Below are 8,868 nucleotides of genomic sequence, written 5' to 3'. Positions count from 1 at the left end.
GGGGGGGGGGGGGGGGGGGAGTATTCAGTCTTTGTTGGGCTTCTTTTTTTTAATCTTCAAAGGACAATAAGAAAAGCATTTATGTAAATGTTTAAAAAAAGGAATTTCTGAGTAATTATTTGTTCCGTAATGGCATAAATCTTAGGTCAACACAGCTTATTTTGGCTTTGTTATTGAACACTTATGAATCTAGAAGCTAATAGTTTGTAATTGTTTTTATTGTTTGCCTCCTTTCAGACATGCCATGAGATTCTAGCACAAAGTAGAGCTAAACGACAAAGAAATGGGAACAGCACGCACGATGCTGCTGCTTATATCTTTGACATCAGCGCGTTCCTACAATTGTAACAGAGCTACCAGGAAGGTACAGTAATGGGCGCCTCGTTCGCTCGCCTCTCCACAGTCACATATTTAGCAGCAGGCGGCAGGCGCACCCGCTAATCCAATCTGCAGCGGGCGGAGCTGCGTTCGACCCCGTTGCCGAGACGATCGACACGGCGATGACGGGCCCGCCGCGATTGGCCCGCGCCAACGCGCCGCGGGGGGAGACGCAAAGCCGGACGCGGCTTCTAAGAATAACGGCGCGGAGAAGAAGTGCCTCGTCCTGCTTTTTCGTTTCGCCGTGTTCTCGTTGTTGAACAACCGCTGCTGCGGTACTCGCGTCACATGAGTGAAGGAGGGAGTCGTTGCTCAGGCTTCAAAGGATCTGACTTCGATAAACGTCCTTGAGAGTTGCTCACAGGAAGTACTCGGCTCCCAAATGTGTCTAGTGCATTTCAGCCATTTTGAAGCAGGGTTTGATTGTGGAAAGGTTACTAATAATTTATTCTCTTACCTGTTGTAGAAAGGTCTTTAGATCTGATCGGACCAAAGCAGAGGCTGCCATCTTAACATGCCATCCGTTTCGCGTCACACAGTAATTACAGCAGATATATTATGATATGTCTGCAGGAAGTGGCCCAGTTTGCACGGGTTGTTCTACTGCTAACTGTCGCTGCTCCTTTTTGCGCTTTCTAAAGGTTCTATAAAACAGCATTTGCATGAACCGCTCGGAAATGTTTGAGGTTGGAGCTGCATTCGGACTAGCTGTTAGCTTGTCAGTTCAGTCAGGCTTTAGCTCTGTTTGTCCACACTGAGGTTGCTCAAAGATTCCCCACTTCAGATAGGCGGAAATATCCCTTTAAGTCAGAATCCTCTCAATCCTGCCGATAAACAGGACCTTCGCCTGTTGGAGCACAACTCTGCTTTTCGTCCTGTAGGCGCGCTGTGACCACCGCACGTCGTCTCAACCGCAGCTTGAAAAAGTTCACGGACTGCGTTCTTCGACGAAACGGCGCCAGAATAGTGTCTGTTTGAACCCAAAATAAATCATCCCCCCCCGGCTTTTCTCCAATGCAAGCAACATGCACGTTATAGCTATAGCTGCCACTGGCTGCGTTTGGACCGCGTAGTGCCATCAGAAGGGACCTATCTGGATATTTGTGTGTGCTCATCTGTTTCCTTTCTTATTTTTACTCTTTTTATCTGTAGTGTGCCACGATACGTACACTTCGTTTTGGGAAACCGCAGCTCTTCGGAGTGCACAAGCCTACAAACATGTCTTTTATTATCAGCAGGAGATGGTTTCATTGCCTGTGTGTTTGCCCCATGAACCAGGGAATGGTTTTAATGGAACACATAAAGTAATCATTGGACGCACATCTACAACTCAGACCTTCGCAGTCAACCCAATTCGAGATGGCCGCCGCAGCTAAATCGACCTTAGCAAGCATAAAAAAACGGCTCCAACCCAGTCAGTTTTCCTGATATTGAGCTGAAATTTGGCGTGGTAGTAGCTGAGACGTACCTCCAACAGGCACTCGACATCTTCATTTAAACCTTTGGCACGCAAGGCGGCGGGCGACGTGGTTCCAAGTTCTCAGTTCTGTTGTACTTTTTCTACCTCTGAGGTTTTACTACTGTTAAAAGCTAGAACAGCGTTTTGAAGCTCTAGTGTTCCTCTTTTTGTTTTATTCTGTGTTCACATAAAAATATGTAATTATGTTCGTTCGTCGAGTGTGTATTTTTTTAACATGCTATTTATATTCATTAAAATATATGTTCACTGTGTTAACATATATATAATATAACATATATAACATATAAACAGACATTTCTAAGAAGGGATGTCTGGTTAGCCGGACTGGTTTCCTTGTGATTATATTTATCTAAAACTTATATGAAGATTTAGTTGTGTTCAGAAGATGTAAGAGGCAGAATTTAAGTCGTCCCAATCACCAAACATTGACAAAAGTAATTTACATTTCAGAAGTTTATTGTCTGCAATCAGAAATCAAAATCTGTCCGTTTTTTGTCACTACTTGTTATCGCATTTTTATGATGATCTGTTTAATAAGCTCAATAAGCATAATTGGCAGCCCGCTTCGACTAAGTGAATAGAAATTTTATTTTAGTTACAATCTTCTTATTTATTGTTGTAATTAGTTAAGACTCGTCAATGCAGTAGTTATGTATTTTGATCAAATACGCTTAAAAATGGAGCTCAGTGGCTTGCTTAGCTTTAACTCCTCTTTAGCACTCCTGTTTGACAACAAACTGCTGATTTTTCTAATTTATTTTTTGTAACAGTCAAAATGTAGTACGTCTTAGTAAACGTCAGAGGAGATAATAGTCTGGCGTTTGACATGTAGACATAGCGACGCTCGCAGTTTCCCGCCATTTTCAGTCTTTGAAGTAAGGAACGCTAGCTTAGCTGCTACCTTAGTTAGCAGTTTGGCTAGCTTAGCTTAGGTTCATATTAGCTAAGGTAACCACCTGCTGGATAGATACAAAAAGCTTTCTGATAAAATTAAAGCGTCAACAATGTTATGTGAATTAAACCCTTTTTTTTATGTTTGTGATACTTTTCTTGCTTTTTAAGCGTTTCGCTTTGCATTTTGAACACAGAGGAGTCTTTCTTTTTTAGATACAGTTCAGTTAAACTTTTTTTTATTGTGGTGGCCTTTAAAATATGTAAGGTTAACGATGTTTTTCTGTTTAGTTTTTTTTATTTTTACTCTTATATTTTCCTGTCTGTCCTCCATCACTGCATTTATTAGCGTTTTGCGTTTGTTCTAATTCTGTGGTTTTTGTGTTTAATGAGAAGAGCTAAATTTATGCAAACAGGTCGCGCTTTTAAAGAAATATATTTATTCTGTTTTAACATGAGTGAGGAGTCTTTCCTCAAGTCATAGTACAGCAGGAAAGTGCTCTTAATTTGTGAAAGCCTTCGAGACGGACAAAAATCCATGAAGCACTCTTACTGATGTTGTTTCACACGTGGCGTTTGCTCTTTTGTTCCCGAGTGTGCCCCACTAAGAAGTGTCTGCACCGGTCTCTGCCGGAGAACTGAACACAATCGGCTTTTCTGCTTTTCAGCCACAAATAGCCTCAGCGAGAGAACTCCAACTTTCTTTCACCGGAACGGAAAATGGACCTGAATTTAATAGTTTTATTGGCTGAAACAGGCTCAATAAGGCCGCAAATTACTTTGTTCAAGCTCCCATAACGCTATTGATCCTGTCTAATTATGTTGAAGTGCTCCAACATGAGTTTCACAGCTCTTTATTTATTTTTTGTGTCCATTTCATCATGTTGTCTTGCCTTTTTTTTAAAATTTTTTTTAATTTCCTTGCCAATGGCAGCTATAGATGGTCAGCTTCAGAGCACCTTACTGGTTTGAACCCACCTGAATATATCACAGCTACTAACCCTTCATTCTGTCAGCAGTGAGCCGTTGTAGAGCTGCGACTTGACGAAATCTTTCACATTAAAGTAGCGTGGCGTCACTGTGTAGCTCCGTTTGTGCTTTCACACTCGTTTTCTTCCCCCTTCAATAAACACAATTGCTGATACTGATGGTCTGACGTGTTGTTTTTTCTGGAAGTTTCAGCGGGATGGAAGTTAAAAAAAAAACAACGTGTATTTGAAATACCAGGATATTTTCTTCATATGAACTGGCATGTCACCAAATATTAGGACATAAAATACAGACTTAAAAGGCAGCTTTGGAAGTCAATTTCTTTGTCTGGTTTTGACAAAACAAGCTTAAAGACATACATAAGAAACCAAAAACTGAAAGGGATATTTCAGATCTTCACCCTTGTGGGGTTGCTAAGGGGATCATGGGAGTTTTACTCTCCAGCCTAAGTGTGTTGTAGATCTGGAGAAGGCTTTGGACCGTGTTCCCTGAGGCATTCTGTATGAGGAGGTGCTGTGGGAGTATGGGGTTACTATTCAGGTCTGTTCGGGCCCTGTTTAACCAAAGGGACGGTTCGCAGCCGAGTGTGGAGCTGTTGGTGATGAGAGTCGGCTCCTCTAAGTCTGAGGCCGTGGTTCTGAACCGGAAACAGGTGGAAGGCTCCCTCCAGATCGGGAATGAGTCTCTGCCACTTGTGGAGGAGTTCAAGTATCTGGGAGTCTTGTTCAGGAGTGATGGTCGGATGGAGCGGGAGATGGATCGACGGGTCGGGGCCTCGTCTTCAGTAATAAGGGAGTTGCTTCGATCAGTTCTGGTGAAGAAAGAGCTGAGCCGAAAGGCAAAACTCTCAATTCACTGGTTCATCTACGTTCCAACCCTGACCTGTGGTCATGAGGTTTGGATCGTGACCAAAAGAACAACACTCCTTAGAGATAAAGTGAGGAGCTCCATCATCTGGGAGGAGCTCGGAGTAGAGCCGCTGCTCCTTCTCATCGAAAGGAGTCAGCTGAGGTGGTTCGGGCATCTGATTAGGATGCCTCCTGGATGCATTACTTTGGAGGTTTTACAGGCACGTCCCACTGGGAAGAGACCTCAGGGCAGACCCAGAACTCCCTGGAGGGATTCTGTATCCTCTCTGGTCTGGGACCACCTTGGGATCCCCCAGGAGGAGCTGGAGAGTGTCTCTGAGGAGAGGGAGGTCTGGGTTTCTCCCCTGGACCTGTTGTCCCTGTGACCCGACCACGGATAAGCGGCAGAAGATGGATGGATGGATATTTCAGACATTTTGAAGTGGGTTTTTGTTGAATAATTAATATCTTACCCCTTTGAACAACTTCAGTTTAAAGAATTAGGATTTAGTTCTGACCAGGCTGACATGTTTTCAAAGACACCATTTTATAGACCTCCACACTGCCATCAGTTTTAAATTAAACTGTTATTTACATAAACTTTTATGGTAATTTATAAGCACAGCAGCAGCTAGCTGTATCACTTCCATTAAGAATTTCAACCATGTTTCTGCCAAAATAACACTGGATCAATACAGGGAATTTTTATGTCGTAAAACGAGTCCAATCGTCAAAATTGCACCGGATGTGCTACAGCTAGCTGCTATTGCCACTACTCACATTTGTAAATCAGAAAATTGTATGTAAATAATCCTGAAGTACTAAAGTGGCAGCAGTGTTAAGGTGAATATGATGATCTCCTGTGAAACTTTGGACATTATCATAATTTTAGCAGCGTCAGGATTAGCTGTTAACTCGTTACGCCTGTCGGTGATAAACTCTATTTCTTTAAAAAAAAAAAAAAGGTGGTTCAGAGAGCTATATTCAACTGGTAAAATAGTAATTGTTTATAACTTCTTAATGGAACGCCGATTAAGTGTGTCAAATATTACTTTAAGACCTTTTTCAGTCTAAAACATGGACATGTTTTTATTTAAGGTCAAGGGTCAGATAAAGAGGTACGTTTTTGCCCATGTTTGGCTTAGAGGAAAAGTGAAAAAAAACATTAATGTACCGACCTGTGGAAGGAGCTTAAATATGAGCCAGTTTTCTGGGCTGAGTCACGATTCGTCAGCATCATGAAGTGTGTTTTTTTTTAACCCTGAAAACACAACTCCCCCTCAGATATATTGGTACAAACATGTCTCAGGCAAAACCACGTAGAGGGGACTGTGTGACCAAAAGAAGGTTTTATTGTTTGATTGGAAACATGATGCCACGCTGTGCCAATATGAAACTATTTTCTCTTAAAAACCAAACAGTAAAAGAAAAGAGTTGCCGCGCCACAATGTTTGTTTTTTGTTTTTTTTTTTTACCATTACACCACAAAATAGTGATCAATTAAAGAAACGAGTGATCTTTAAAGGGTTTATGAATGTATGTCATGTTAAAAACGATGAAATAAATATCTGTGATGCCAGTTCAACAGATTACAGGCAGTTATTTTTGTTTTTTTTTCCTGCAGCAGGTGTTCAGTCCGTCCGCCTCATGCGTCACCACCACTTCTTCTTCTTGTTGATCGGCAACATGGGGGCCGAAGAGTCATTGGAGTGGAGTGTTCACAATAGTCGTTGAGGTGTGTGGTTTTTTTTTTTTCTTTTTTTTTAAGTTTGAAGCTTTAATAAGACTCAGATTTCCACTCTTCGTCCACATCTGAAAAGAAACGGAGAACAACACGGCAACGGTATTAGACTCGAGGCAGAAGCGTTTGACGAAGAGGGGTGAGTGAAGATGAGATTATCGGGCGAATTTGGCCTCCGCCGTTCATGAGGGGATGAATGAAAAGGGGGCGGGGAGGGTGGGGGGAGTCGTTGCCAAGGATGAAGTACTCGCTGAACACGAGGTGACTCTGTGTGAGATGGGGTTTCTGCTTCGTGCTAGAAAACGACATTTCCTGAACATTTCTGATTTCCTCTGAGGACACGGCATGTTCGCATTACCTCCTAAACTCCTTCTGCCCATGAGTCCAACAAACATCTCCCCTTTGTTATTATTTCCTGATTAGGAAAAGGGAATGGGAAGACAGAGAGAAAAAGGATGATTACTAGGATTAAATCTGCCTTCTTAAAAGATAAAACTGTCCTCGTTTGGATGTGAAGATACTCACTTTTCCTGCCCAGTTTCGAAGACACACCTGAGACCAGAGAAGAAAACGAAATGAAAAACAACAAGGACACGAAACAAGTTTTTAAGAAAAACTAGAACAAATCGGCTCTGACGTCGCCCATGAAGGACGTGTGCTGCTTGTCTGTTTACCTGGGCTTCTTCCCATCAGGCCATGAAACTGCTGAGCTTTGGAGCGCTTGATTAGATCTGCAAGTCGGATGGTTATTCCTCTCTCTGGAGGGTAACCCTACACACACACACACACGCAGCAGTGGTAAGCTACAGGGCTGACTGAAGCAAGTTAGTCCTCCTGTAAATGATCCCTGCTGCCTCTTGGTGCTGCTTTAAAACGGTTCAGGATGAGTCGGGCGACTCTGACTCAGGTCCCAACTTCTTTACACCGGATATTTTTAAAAAACGGAAAGTTTTCGGCTGTCTTCGTGCCTCCAGTTCACACGTGCAAGGAGGCTTTGGTGAGAAAACTATTGGTGTGGACTCCAAAAATGCAGCTTTTCACAAATGATGACATGGCAGCCTAGACCATGAATTTATGGCCTAAAAAACCAAAACAACAATGGAGCCACTTTTACCAATTTTTGGTTTTTGTTTTGTTTGTTCAACATTAGGACATAGTTGACAATGATTTGTTTATATAAACTTAAAAAATATTTGTTCAAAAGTATCTGGAGTAGTGTAGACAGAAAAAAAAAATTCCATAGGACAATCTGTAACATAGTTAGCAGGTTATGTCAAAAAAGTGCTTGAATGCAGTCATGCTCTCTTAGAATATCTGTAAACTGGAACCATTCATTAAAATACTTATTATATACATATTAACTTATTTATCAAACATGTTTCTACCATCACATACACATACAGTGACCTTTTTATTCATGTAAAGAAACGTTTGGGCCTATTTCAGCCCTAAATATTTAATTTCACACAAACAAAATGTTTGCAGTGATTTTGATTTTGTTTTAAGTTCAGATTTATTAATAAAAAATACTGGTTCTTTCATTTAAAGGTTGTTTTTGTTTAGGGACGTCAGGGACCAAATAGGCAGCATCCAATGACCACTTCTGGCCCTCGGGCCATAGCTTGCCCATTTATATTTTGGGCTCTATTTGTCCTCTAAATGCTGCAGTCCTCCTGCTAACTGTCTCGGTGATCTAATTGTTCCTATCATCGATCTGACAGTGAATATTTCAGTGGGATTCTGGAGGAAAACAGGAAGCAGGTTTGTGTTCGGCTGCTGCTCATCTTTCTAATAAGCAGGGCGGATCCTCAGTCCTGAAGCGGCTTCAGTCCACAAAGAGGCACGTATTTCCTCGTCCATAACTCCTGACATGAATCTTGGTTTTCATTCGTTCTGGTCATTTCTTGCAGACTAGTTTAACTCCACTGAGTTTGAGACAAAAAAAAGAAGCACTTTTCCACAGATAAATGAGAGAAAAACTGCACTGTTAAAGCACCTGTTCTTATGTTGATTCAAAGCAGCAGATCAGTTCTTGCACAAGCTACCTCCTTGACTTACACCCCGATCTTTGACTAACACTGCGTCGAAGCTCTGAACACTAAATTATTAGGGCCAGAAATAAAATCTTTTCATTAAAGAAGTACAGTTTTTGTAAAAACTCCTCTTCTTACGTCCACCTTGAGCTGCAGCTCAAGGACTGGTTTTCTTTCTTTTTCTTAAATCTGGCTCAAAGATGTTAGACCCGAAGGTTTTCAGCAAAGACAGCTGGGATTTGAAAGAGAGAAAGAGATCATCACGAGGAGTTTCCAAAAAGGCTGAAGTAGTTTTTAAATCTCAGCAGCAAAACATCTGACTGATGAGTTGTCATTTTTATAATAAAAAAGCATTCTCATTGAGGAAATGGCAAATAACTGCAGCAAAATTTTTAAAAAGCACTTTTTTTGTTTTCTTTGATATTAAGTGTTCAGTTTTATTTAACAAACAGTGGATACAGGAGCCTGTCTGTGCAGCTGGTGTTTGTCCCTCATGGACAGTCAGGC

The sequence above is a fragment of the Kryptolebias marmoratus genome, linkage group LG12 (genome assembly GCF_001649575.2).
Source record: "Kryptolebias marmoratus isolate JLee-2015 linkage group LG12, ASM164957v2, whole genome shotgun sequence".
NCBI classification, from domain to species: Eukaryota; Metazoa; Chordata; class Actinopteri; order Cyprinodontiformes; family Rivulidae; genus Kryptolebias; species Kryptolebias marmoratus.
Note: the sequence above shows the minus strand (reverse complement) of the source record.